The sequence below is a fragment of the Ambystoma mexicanum genome, chromosome 7q, assembly GCF_040938575.1.
Source record: "Ambystoma mexicanum isolate Mex_15411 chromosome 7q, UKY_AmexF1_1, whole genome shotgun sequence".
Lineage (NCBI taxonomy): Eukaryota > Metazoa > Chordata > Amphibia > Caudata > Ambystomatidae > Ambystoma > Ambystoma mexicanum.
In genome coordinates, this window is record NC_090941.1 from 703,009,652 (window position 1) to 703,021,912 (window position 12,261).

The 12,261-nt window shown below is 48.2% G+C and overlaps 1 protein-coding gene across 2 annotated transcripts in view; it reads left to right on the forward strand.

Annotated features, from left to right (window-relative positions):
* Positions 1-12,261, forward strand: part of MICU2 (mitochondrial calcium uptake 2) — a 1,758,017-nt gene that overhangs the window by 1,248,867 nt on the left and 496,889 nt on the right. The window lies entirely within an intron of this gene.

A 12,261-nucleotide genomic window follows, 5' to 3' on the forward strand; every position in this document is an offset into this window, starting at 1 on the left:
GTCGGTAGGTCGGGTGTCCAAGCCCCGGAAGTCGAAGTCTGCGGGGCTTTCGACGGATGATTCGAGGGGTGACTCTCCGCGTCATCGTCGGAAGTCTCGTGGGTCTCCTTCTAGGAGTCGGTCTCGCCACTCCTCAGCCTCTTCGAGGCATTCTCGGAAGCGCCGACACCGGTCGTCTTCCAGGTCCTCTTCGGAGGACTCTGCCCGGCACGTCGCTTACCCCACCAGCCGTGCGACGCCGGAGGAAGGGGCTTCCTTCGGGAAGAAAATGCTGGCGATTCTTGAGTCGCAGGGTACTAAGCCGTCCGCGCCCCCGAGTGGGGTCGGTCGTGAGAGGTCGAGAGACACCGCTCGCAAGAGTGGTCGGCACGAGTCACGGGAGAGGTCCCGTTCGGACAAGGAGACTCGTTCTTGACGTACCCGTTCCAGGTCCCGGTCCTCGACGCGTTCGAGACCGTGTGCACCTGTGAGGTCTTTGAGGAAGACATTGACGTCTGAGGCGTTGAGGGCGTCGACAGGCTTTCTCGAGGCTCCGGCTCCGAGGAAGTCGTCGAAGCCGTCGACGCTCAGGTCGCTCCGGCTTCGAGGGCTGTGTCGACGCCGCCAATGCTGACGGCGCTGCATCTGACGTCGACGCCGATTTCCTCGATGCCGATCCTCTCGGCGCCGATGCCTGTTCTCTCGACGCCGGCGCCGATTCGCTCGACGCCATCAACGCCTTTCGTGTCGGAGGTACCCCGTGGCACGGGAGAACCCCCTAGGAAGGCTCTGGTTAAGAGCAAGCACTCTCGGGTGCCTTCTTTTCGCCACCTGGAATATATTTCAGAGGCGGATGAGGATTCTGATGGCCTGGTTCCTAGTCAGGTTCCAGATGAAATTGTCTCGGGCCATAGTCAGTTTGACGATTTGAGGCAGTCACTGCATGATGCCAGTGGACTGGACACCTCTCCGGAGGTGGAGTTTTGTAGGCCTGAGCCTGGCTCTCATGCCGATTCCTCGTACCGGCGCCTTATGGCTAGGGTTTCTGAGTACTTGGGATGGTCTGCTCCCCCAGGGGAGTTTGTGCAGGATGATCTAACGGACATCCTTGATGTTGGTCCCCCAACTGACCCGGTACTGCCGTTCCATATGGCTTTACAGAGAAGGGTGGCGGCGGCTTGGACTGCTCCGGAGAGTCTCCCGGCGGTGGGCAGATCCTTGTCGCGAAAATACCGTCCAGCCAGTAGCGACTCCTGCTACTTGACCAGGCACCCCACTCGGAGAGTTTGGTGGTGCAGGCGGCCACGGCCCCGGCGAAGCAGGCGTCGTACCCTACCATCCCTCCTGATAGGGACGACAAATGTTTTGATGGCTGGGCGAAGAAAGTGTTTTCTTCTGGTGGTATGGCGCTTCAGGCGGCCAACTTCATATGTGCCTTGTCTCGTTTCACACACACTCTGTGGAACTGTGTTGCGTTAGCGGCTGAACATATTCCCGAAGGGGACGAACGGGATGGTTTCCTTGCTATGGTCCAGGATGGTACCTGGACCATAGCTTTGCTATGGTCCAGGATGGTAAGGATGCCATGTGTGAGTCCGTTCAGTCGGGTTTGGACTTAGCTGAATGCGTCAGTAGGTCCATGGCGACGAGCACCGTGATACGCAGGTTTGCGTGGTTGCGGAAGTCGGGCTTTCCTCCTGATGTGCAGTCCCGGCTCCTCAACATGCCCTTTGATGGTGAACACCTTTTTGGCAGCAAGGCTGACGAGAGCCTTGAGAGGTTGCAGACCTCAAAAGCTGCAGCGAAGTTGTTGGGCGCTGCAGTTCGCCAACCTCTGCCTTTTCGTCCTAGGGGACAGCAGTGGAGGGGTGGTTCCTTTCGCTATTACTCGTCCTTCGGTAAAGCGAGAGGAGCTGGCAGTCAAAGAGGCCAACGCAGGGGTACCAGAGGTGGACCACAGGGTACCCGTGGTGCCAAGGCCGCTCGGGCAGTTGCCTCTTTGCCCTCAGGTAATGCCGCAGCCGCTCCCACTCAGTCATGAGGCCATGTCCCATGGTACGCCGGTTGGGGGAAGGCTGCCGCAGCATCTTGTAGAGTGGCAAGCCATTACTTCAGATGTGTGGGTTCTGGAGATCATAACCCACGGCTACTGTCTTCCCTTTCGGCACAGGCCTCGCGACAATCCACCGGGGAACCTCTCTTTGCAGAGTCCGGATCCGCTCCTTGCGCAGGAAATTCAAGCCCTGCTGGAGAAAGGCGCCATAGAACTGGTGCCTGTAGCGGAGAGGAACAAGGGATGGTATTCCCCTTATTTTTTGATTTCGAAGAAAGACGGGGGATTGAGACCCATCATGGACTTGCACGGTTTGTACAAACTCCTCAGAAAGGACAAGTTCAAGATGGTTACTCTCTCTCAAGTCCTCCAGGCCCTTCAGCTTCAGGACTGGTTGGTGTCACTCGACCTCAAGGATGCTTACTTCCATGTGCCGATCCATCCCAAGCACAAGAAGTACCTGAGGTTCGCAGTTGGCGACTCGCACTTTCAGTTTCGGGTCCTGCCGTTCGGATTGACCTCCGCCCGAGGGTTTTCACCAAGCTCATGGTGGTGGTGGCAGCACATCTCAGGCAAGGGGGGATTCACGTCTACCCCTACCTGGACGATTGGTTGATCCGGGGGAGCTCTCCCGAGCAAGTCCTGGATCATCTGTCCGTCACCTGCCACTCCCTTCACAGGCTGGGCTTCTCCCTCAATTTAAAGAAGTCCCATTTGATGCCAACACAGCGGCTCCAGTACATCGGAGCAGTGCTCGACACTTCCCTGGGGCAGTGTTTTCCTCCCCAGGTGAGGGCTCTTCACATTCAGCAGATGGTGCACAAGTTTCAGCATGCCCAGACGCTCCCAGCATTCGAGTTCTTGAGGTTGCTCGGCCTCATGGCATCCTGCATTCTTCTGGTGCCAGAGGCTCGCCTGCGGATGAGATATTTGCAGTGGGCACTCAAGACGCAATGGTCGCAGTCCTCCGGCAGGATGTCGGACCCGGTTCAGGTGCCGCCCTCGGTCGCCCGGGACCTTCTGTGGTGGGCCGTCAAAGGCAACTTGATGAAGGGGGCTCCATTTTGGCTTCCCTGGCCGGAGGTGACTATCGTGACGGATGCATCCCTCACGGGATGGGGAGCTCATGCCAATGGGCTGACAGTCAGCGGTCGTTGGTCTCCGTCGGAGTCCAGACTCCATATCAATCTGTTGGAGCTGAGGGCCGTCAGGCTAGCCCTGAAGGCTTTTCTGCCGACTGTGCGAGGAAAGAGTGTCCTGATCCTGACGGACAACACAGTGGCCATGCACTACCTCAACAAAAAGGGGGCTGGCAGGGTCACTTCCTCTGTGCAGGGAGGCGATGCAGCTCGAGTTCTGGGCCATCCAGCAGGAAGTTTCGATCTCGGCAGTTCATCTGGCCGGAGACGAAAACGTGACGGCGGACGCTCTGAGCAGGCAGAGCGCGATCTCTCACGAGTGGGAGTTGGCTCAGGAGATTCTCCTGGAGATCTTCGCCCTTTGGGGGACCCCTCAAGTGGATCTCTTCGCCTCCAGTGTCAACCGGAGGTGCGAAAGGTTTTGCTCGCGGGAATTGCCTCCAAAAGGAGCCTTAGGAGATGCGTTCGTGGTGGAGTGGTCATTCCCGCTGCTGTACGCTTTTCCTCCAGTCCCCGTCATCCCGCAAGTGCTGCGGAGGTTACGGAAGTTCGGTTCCCGGATGATCCTCATTGCTCCGGCGTGGGCTCGGTGGACGTGGTACCCTGACCTTCTCGACTTGTCCATCTATCCTCCACGTCGTCTTCCCTACCGAGACGATCTGCTCTCACGGGAGGGGGGTCAGGTTCTCCATCCAGAGGTCAGTTCCCTCAACCTTCACGCTTGGCTTCTGAAAGGTTGAGGTATAAGGATTGGGACCTCCCTGAAGACGTGATGGAGGTGTTGCTTTCGGCCCAAAGGCCAGCAACAAAGTCTCTGTACCGTTGCCGTTGGCGTCAGTTCTGCGACTGGTGCAGAGTTCAGAATGTGGATACTTTTGCATGTGACATCCCCATGGTTCTGTCCTTTTTACTTTCTTTGGCCCACAGGGGCTTGCAAGTGGGTACCATTAAAGGTTACCTGGCGGCGCTGTCCATCTTTAAGTGCTCGTCTGAAGAGTGTTCTTACTTTAAAATCCCTTAAATTTCACAGTTTCTGAAAGGGCTCACTAATGTGTTCCCTCCGTCACCTTTCCTGGTGCCCGGTTGGGATTTAAACCTTGTTCTTAAGTTTCTTATGGGTGCTCCGTTTGAGCCTTTAAATTCTTGCCCTTTGCGGCTGTTAACTCTGAAAACTGTGTTTTTAGTTGCGGTTACTTCCGCTCGCTCGAGTGAGTTACAGGCACTTTCAGTTAAGCCACCCTTCACTGTATTTCACAAGGACAGGGTTGTCCTTAGAGTTCGTCCTTCTTTTCTTCCGAAGGTAGTGACGGAATTTCATTTGGCCCAGAAGGTTGTTCTTCCTGCATTCTATCCTCCTCCGCATCCTGGTAAGGAAGAGGAGAGGCTCCATAGGCTTGATCCTAGGAGAGCTTTAAGCTTTTATGTTTCACGCATGTCCCGGGTCAGCGTGGACGATCAACTCTTTATTGGTTACGCTGGAAAGCGTTTGGGGCAAGCTGTGACGAAACAGACTTTGTCTCGCTGGATTATTTTGGCCGTCTCGGAGTGCTATCGCTTGGCGGGTAAGGACCACCGACTGGCTTGCGGGCCCATTCTACCAGGGGTATGGCTGCATCTACTGCCCTGCAGAGGGGTGTTCCTATTCGCAGCATCGGTGATGCAGCCACCTGGGCTTCAGTACATACATTTGTACGTCACTATTCCCTCGATTCCATCCGAGCACAGGATCTGGCCTTTGGCAAGGCGGTCCTTTGCTCTGCTATTTGATTGGCTATTCTAAATTTTGATTCTAAATTCTTTCCCTCCTCCTTGCTCTGATACTGCTTTGGGAGTCTGTCATAGATATGGAATACGTCGGAGGACCCAATCCCCTCGAAGAACAAGTTACTTTCTTACCTGGTAACGTTCTTTCGATGGGATGGTCCGACGACGTATTCCATATCGCTCCCGCCCTGCCTTCCCCGCTGCAGAATTTCTTTTGCGATTGCAGCTTACGTTCCGCAAGGCTTTGTGTCTGACTGGCAGTTGACTAATGTCACACGTTCTGGGGGAAAAAACTACAACTGAGGCTACGGGCGTCGTGCGTCCTACTTATCACATCGGATGATGTCGGACGTCGGAGGAGGTCCTCGACGACGGCGCATCGACGTCATCGACGCAGGACGCAGACGCCGAAAAAAGTTTCCGAAGCAGCACAGCTGTGGTGATTACATGTCATAGATATGGAATAGGTTGTCGGACCATCCCATCGAAAGAACGTTACCAGGTAAAAAAGTAACTTGTTCTTCCCCTTAGCTTTGTTAAATAGAGAGCCCACAGTAAAGTAGGGCCAGTGAGGTATTTTGGTATTATTTTTATTGTAATAAAATTGACTATTTTTTTTACAAATAACAAACAGTTGTCCACCTCGCATTGCTCACCCCACACAAAACGAAAACAAATCCACTGATTTAGTTATTGGCAAAGCCTCTCACGAAGATCATGGCGTTAAATTGGGCAAAACCTGAAGCTCAAAAGGCTAAAGGTAAAATCACCTTTTTTCATGCTGCAGCAAGTCCTCTCCCTCATGATATAGTAAATACTGACAATCTTGTCCGTGTGACGGTCCCCATCGTTCCCCAATCAGGAGTAATATTAGAGCATAATGGGTGACATCAATAAATCTGTGCTGGATGTATGCTATTCCCTACAGCAGAACATAGCAGCAGTTGAGTCTTACCCCTTCAAACTAATTTGGCCAACACTGCAGAAGTGGAAACAAGAATTCCATCTATGGAAAGAAATACGAATGCTGAGAACGATAGACTTTCTGCTGCTCCTAACCTTTTTCAAAGAACTGACTCAGAAGAAAAATCGCTGTTGGAAGATTCGATAGAACCTTTTTGTTGAAATTCAATCTTTTATGAGCACCATCCAATTTGCATTGAAAATCTTATTAAAACTATGCAGGAAAATCCATGAAAATCTAACCCGTGGTACTTCCTCCCAACACCCCACCGAAATCCTCACCAAATAATTGTGTAGTGAGTCTATAATCGATGGACAAAGCAATTTTGGAGACTCTGAATGTCTCGGTTATAACTGAAACTTCTGTGATTGATCTATCACGTAAACAAAGAAGATTGGCCCAGCGGCAACAAGCAATCTTTAATGGAAAAAAAGCGACCAACGCATCAGGTAGCAGTAATAGTTCCAGCAGTTGAAAAACTCACCAAAAAAGCTAGTAAAACTGTAAAACGGAAAAAGAAGTGTTTATCCAATGATGCCTTGTCACTAACCAGCTTGCTTGTAAATAGGCCAAACCTTAACACCAGTATTGACTCAGATGAAGAAGCGGATGACATTTATGGGGGAGCTGATGTCTCTGTAGAGAATAGTATGGCTGTTATAGAACACTGCTCCACACCGGATAGAGTGCAACCAAATGCAAAAGTAACACTTAGAAAACCCCCTGTGAATAATAATGATACTAGAGTTAGCAAGGGTTTTAAAAAAAATATTTAAAATGTTTTACCATAAAACAACTAAATCAAAAGGGAATAACAAAAATATAAATCGCTTTGATCTGATGACATTTCTGCAACTAGTCCCCCCACTACGAGTTGCTGCTGGAGAGTGATATTTTTATCCTGCAGGAATGCTGGCTGTTAGCAGATTCTTACTTGGATGGCTACCAGGTGTTTCAATCATATACTGATAAAGGCGAACAAGGCAGACCATTTGGAGGCCTGATGATGGGTGTAAGCCTAAATTATATGGCTATTAGACTTCTGCTGACTACATGTGAGGATAATGTAATGGTAGTGGAAGTGGGGAGTTTTGGTCCTGTTGGCAATGGACAATTATTGATATTAAAAATCTATGATCCACTGGGAGGGGTTTTGACTGAATCAATTTGTGAGACGATTACAGATACACTTTCTGCATGGACATCGGGTGATGAAAGGGAGTAAGTACTTCTGAGGGGTGGGTCTAAATGCTCGATGCATTTGTAAACATGAATGCTTGGTGACCAGATATCTACAAGTCTAAGCACTATGCTCCAGAGTAAAACAAACAAACAGGGTGAACTTTAGCTCCACTTTTTAAACGACTGGGAGCTAATGATGATAAATGGTTGTGCAATGAGACAGCCCGGGCTAATACACGTGGTCACTTGGAACTAGGAAAGGCACACACTACACGATTTTTTGGCCAATTGTGAATTATTCCATCTTATTAAGGGGATGACTCTAACGATTATAGTGACCGTTCAATCCTTTCATTATGCATTATTAGTACATAGACACAGCGTAAACAAGAGAATATAAGAGCTATTAGTGTCAACCATGCAGGCAGTAGAATTTTTTGGTCAAACACAAGTCTTGAAAGATTCATGATTAATCTGTACAGTGACGTACATTCACATTTTGAAACCCTTGATGTTATGACATTGAAAACTGGATAGACAAACTTACCACTGGAATACCCCCCTCATAGAATAAGGCTTGTCGATTGTGATATCAATAAGAAGGCCATTTATGATAGGACCATCAGAGATCACAAGACATATGTGAAGGGACATAAGCTATATTAAAACAAGTAAAATTGATTCTATACTTGCTTTAAGAATATTTATGGCTATTAAACCAAGTATAGACACTGGGACAGGTGGTGCTTCTTGCATCATAATTCAGCATGGCAAAAAATGATTCCTACATTAAAATCTACAAACACCAAAAATATATGGCAATTTTTTGCACAGGCCAAAGGAAAGCTAATAGAAAAAATTGAAATATCATAAAGGGTCAAAACCTGTATTAGTGTTCCGCTCTATGAAGTGACAGGGCATTCCAAAGTGCCAAAGGGCAGTTTGGAATGTCCTGCACAGAAAACAATGGTTCTGCTAATGGGAAATTTCACCAGATCAAGTTGGTATCTTGGGTCTTTTTTTCTCACGAGTTGCTATGCGCAAAAAAGTCTTTAAAATGGATCCTTCAAAAGGCTGATGAAGTAGGTCACATTTGCATAGAATGATACTATACAGCTATTGCGATTTGGTACATTAATCAGGGCAGCTGGCCTGTGTCCCACGTAGATTGAAATTGCCCATCTAAAAAGGTACTGATCATCACCTTGCACAAGGGCAGAGGGTACTAGTACCAGTATAGAGTACTTTTGGCAGATTAACAAATGATATATCAGTGGTTGTCCCATGAGAGAAGGACCTCACAACAAGGACACCAAGCCCTGAGACAACACAGGTACTGACCTATCCCACACAACATGGGGTCTGGACTTGTGTAAAATGAGCAAGTGGTGGCAGAGTGGGTTGAGCACTGTTCCCATGGTTAATTGAAGCCCTTTTCTGCTTACACCTTTTAGCTCCTCACTGGAATCGAAAACATATGTTAGCTTTTTGGCTAAATATAAAAGAAATCTGTTTCCAAACAATGGCATGCAATTCAAGCAATCTGTACTCCTCGGAGTTGTGTTGGACAATAATCCTGTTTGGTTGGGTGCAGCAAGCCCTACGGATAAGGGGTATATCGGCCACTTTTACTCCAAGGAAATAGGCAAATACTCAACAACAAAAAAACAAATCGCGAGTAAAAATACTCCCCCAAAAAAATAGGAAACCGGCACGTGTTACCATGTGCCCCTGCTTTCAACCAAACGGCTCCATGGATACGTTTGGACCAGTAGTGTACAGGAACAAACTGCTGTTATTGCTGCCGGATTGGAAGAAGTAAAGATGCATCTTTTGATGTACATGTATAAATAGGTGCAATGGAATCCTTACACAAACGTTTCTGTTTTCCAATGGAAACACATGTTCACTCGCTTTTAAAATACTCCCATTGGGAAATGGGCTTAAATGTTTTCTCCCCAAAAAATAGTTTTACTCCCAACTATAAAGTAAAATGCTCCCACTTGAAAATCTAATCTGGCCCACTGGATGCAGCTACCCACTCCTAATCTTACAACACAAGCACGGCAGCATCCTGCGCTTTCATTTAGCTGCGCAATGCATTAACATAGGACAATTAAGATCGTGGAAAGAATTCGGACGAACAATAAGCTGTAAAATGTTTGGCTTGGTGATAAAGACAAATAGGAATGTTAAGCAAAAATTGTATTAATTTATGATAAATGCTTTAAATAAATAAAAATTATGTAAAGTGTAGTCCCAAATTCTGATCGAAACTTAAAAATGCAGCTTCATGAAGATAACCTTCCACCCTTCCCAAGATTAGCTTCACGAATAGCCCGTATTTCAATCAAGCAGTGTTTTATTTTTTAGTAATTAAAATGTTTGTTACTGTTCAAACAAAACAAAACATTCATGAATTGTCTACGTTTTCAGAAGGGGAGCACTTCTGGGCGGACTACCTCTATCCCGTGGACAGGCGGCAGCTGATCCTCCTTGGCTGCTGAATTCATGATGGTTGCCCAAAATAAAAAGATTGCAGACATTACAGTGCCCCACGTTGCTCTTTTGTGACGCATCTTTTTCTTTCAGATCTAAAATGTTTTAAACCTTATCATGATCTGATAATTTTTTTTATAAATCCTACGTCATTTCAGACCATTCAAAAAAAGCATTGGTCCAAGCCCAGCTCACTGGATGCTCCCCATGCCGAGTATTCAAACCGCTGCACTACCAATGTGATCCTAAACCCCGCAGAAGTGTGCATAAGCTTAAGTATAGCATAGTCCCATCACCATGCGGTCCGCGCCATCTTGGTCATGGCATTCAATGTGCTCTGCCGGACATTGGCTAATGTAACGTTTGGTATGGCCAAAAACTAGTGTATGGACCATAAGGTTTGGGTCTGCCCTCATGCCATAAAGTGAATGGAGAGGTTAGTTTGTCTGTAGGCTCATGTGACAGAGTCGGGGGTCAAGGCCCTGTAGCGGGAGAACAAGGACCCCTGCCGACCTGGGGTAGGTGACCTTCCAGGTTGTGTACCAGAGACAGTTTTATCCCAGAGGCGAATTAAGGGAGTCTGGGGTTGGGGGAGTTGAGCGGTTCCTGCTGTTACCACTATCTCTTCACAATGCCTTGCCAGAGGTGTTTGGATTTTCATGGTTGCGCCGAAGTGCATTCTGGGATTTGTGGTTCCTAAAAAGACAAGACTGGCACCAAGGGAGGGAATGGCTTAGAGACCAGGCATGCAATAGACTGGGCTTGTTCCTGCAGATGGACCTCAGGGTGATGGTGGAACAACAGAAACAAACTGAATGAGAGAAGCTGCAGGGGAGATGCAGAAATCATTCTCAGACCCATTTGGGAACAGATATTACCAGCACAGGAAGAAAGCCAGCCAACAAACAAGTAGCCTGAGCACATGGCTGCCATGCTACAAATGCAGACTGAAAAGGCGGTAGGGCTGAAACCCTTCTTAAAGCTGCTCAGACCAAGTCCCATCCCTCAAAGGGATAGTTTAGTCAGAGGTTGACCACGGGAAGCCGGTAGTAGTGTTGGAAGTTTGTAGGCTGGGCGTAGGCAGCACAGAGGAGATTGGATGATGTATGACGAGGTCAGGTGGTGTAGTTGTGGACCAAGAAGCCAGGGAGAGGGCGGACAGTGGAATGCTGTGGGAGACTTTGCCAGTGCAAGTAAGTTTATAGCGTGTAGGAGAGTAGTACCTGCTGAGTGTAAAGTGGTGAGGGTGGGGCGAAAGGTGAGAGAGACATAGAGAAAGATGTGTAGGGTGATTTTGAGAGGGAGTAGAAGTGATGGTGTGTATGGTAGAAGAGTTTTGCCGGTGTGCAAGGCAGAAGTGGTGAGGGCAGAGTGAATCGGGAGGAGAGACAACGGGAGTAAGATCAGGCGACTGGTTATTGAGGGAGAGAGGTGGGGGGAGCGGTGCAGGTAGAGAGGAATAGAGAGGTGAGAAGAGGGCGCAGGTAGTATGAAGGTGGTGGAAGTGAGGGGAAAGGCGGAGAGAAGAGCAGTGAGGATAAGGAAAGAGGTGTACAGCCAGAGGAAGAGTAAGAACACAGAGGGAGGAGAGGGGATAAATATAGCGACAGAAATAAAGTGGAAACCAAGAGTGTGTGCATGCGTGTAGGGAGTGTGGGACTGGTTAGGAAACAACGAAATTATCAGTCTGCTATGTCAGAGCCTTTAGGTTTCCCCCTGAGAATAGAGAGGACAGCTAGTAGTTGTTACCTTGCTTTAGGATACACCAGGGTTGTCCTGGGGACAAGGGGCGCCTGGTCTACGGTGGAGGATGCCCATGTTTAGGATGAGTGCTACACCCGGTCTCATTCGTGCCAGTTTCCCCGACAAATTGATTTTAAAAATGCATTAAACCACAATTAACCTGACATTTTTGTGTATGGATTTTTTTAGGCCATCTGTGTCATTCTTCAGTAGGGATGGGGGGCCTGGGGGTATTGGTGGATACTGCTTTACGTGACAGTGTCTTGTATTGTAGAAAATTATACATTACGGGACTGACAGTCGATAACTACCCTACACGACTATCTTATTTAGAAGCAATTTTGCACACCTATACAGAGAACACGATAAGGTGGTAATGTACCTCTTCCCAAATAATTCTTGTCTCCTTGTTCTATGTTGCTACTTTTTAAGCAACTTTTTGAACACTTCTATCACAATCCAGAGTTGTTCTTAAAGGGCTTTGTGTATGTTTCTTTTGCCCCCAATCGTCCCTAGCGTTACCAAAGGTGCTTGTGCAGTCCCACAATACTCTCACAAATGGTACGAGATTGCCACGGCACTTTGCAGCAACATGTCACTATGCGAGTAGCTGGGCAACTACCTCGTCATTTAACAATATCCCCCGCATTCACCATCTCTTGCATACATATATAATGTTGAGTCCAGGCAGCTGAATGGTATTGTAGCGAAGTAGACTTTGGTGGCTCTAATCTAGAACAGCCACCTTGAAACCTAAACAAAAATCCTGGCGAGGTGAGATAAACTGTGGGGACAGACGTGCGGCTGCTCTTTTAAGTAATAGTACAAAAAAGCAAACTAAAATATTTCCACCTCATATTTATCAGAAAAAAACATTGCTCGAAGGTTCAAGGTACAGGTTTCAGGATGCCATTGGACCTGTTCGGTTTTCGTGGCTT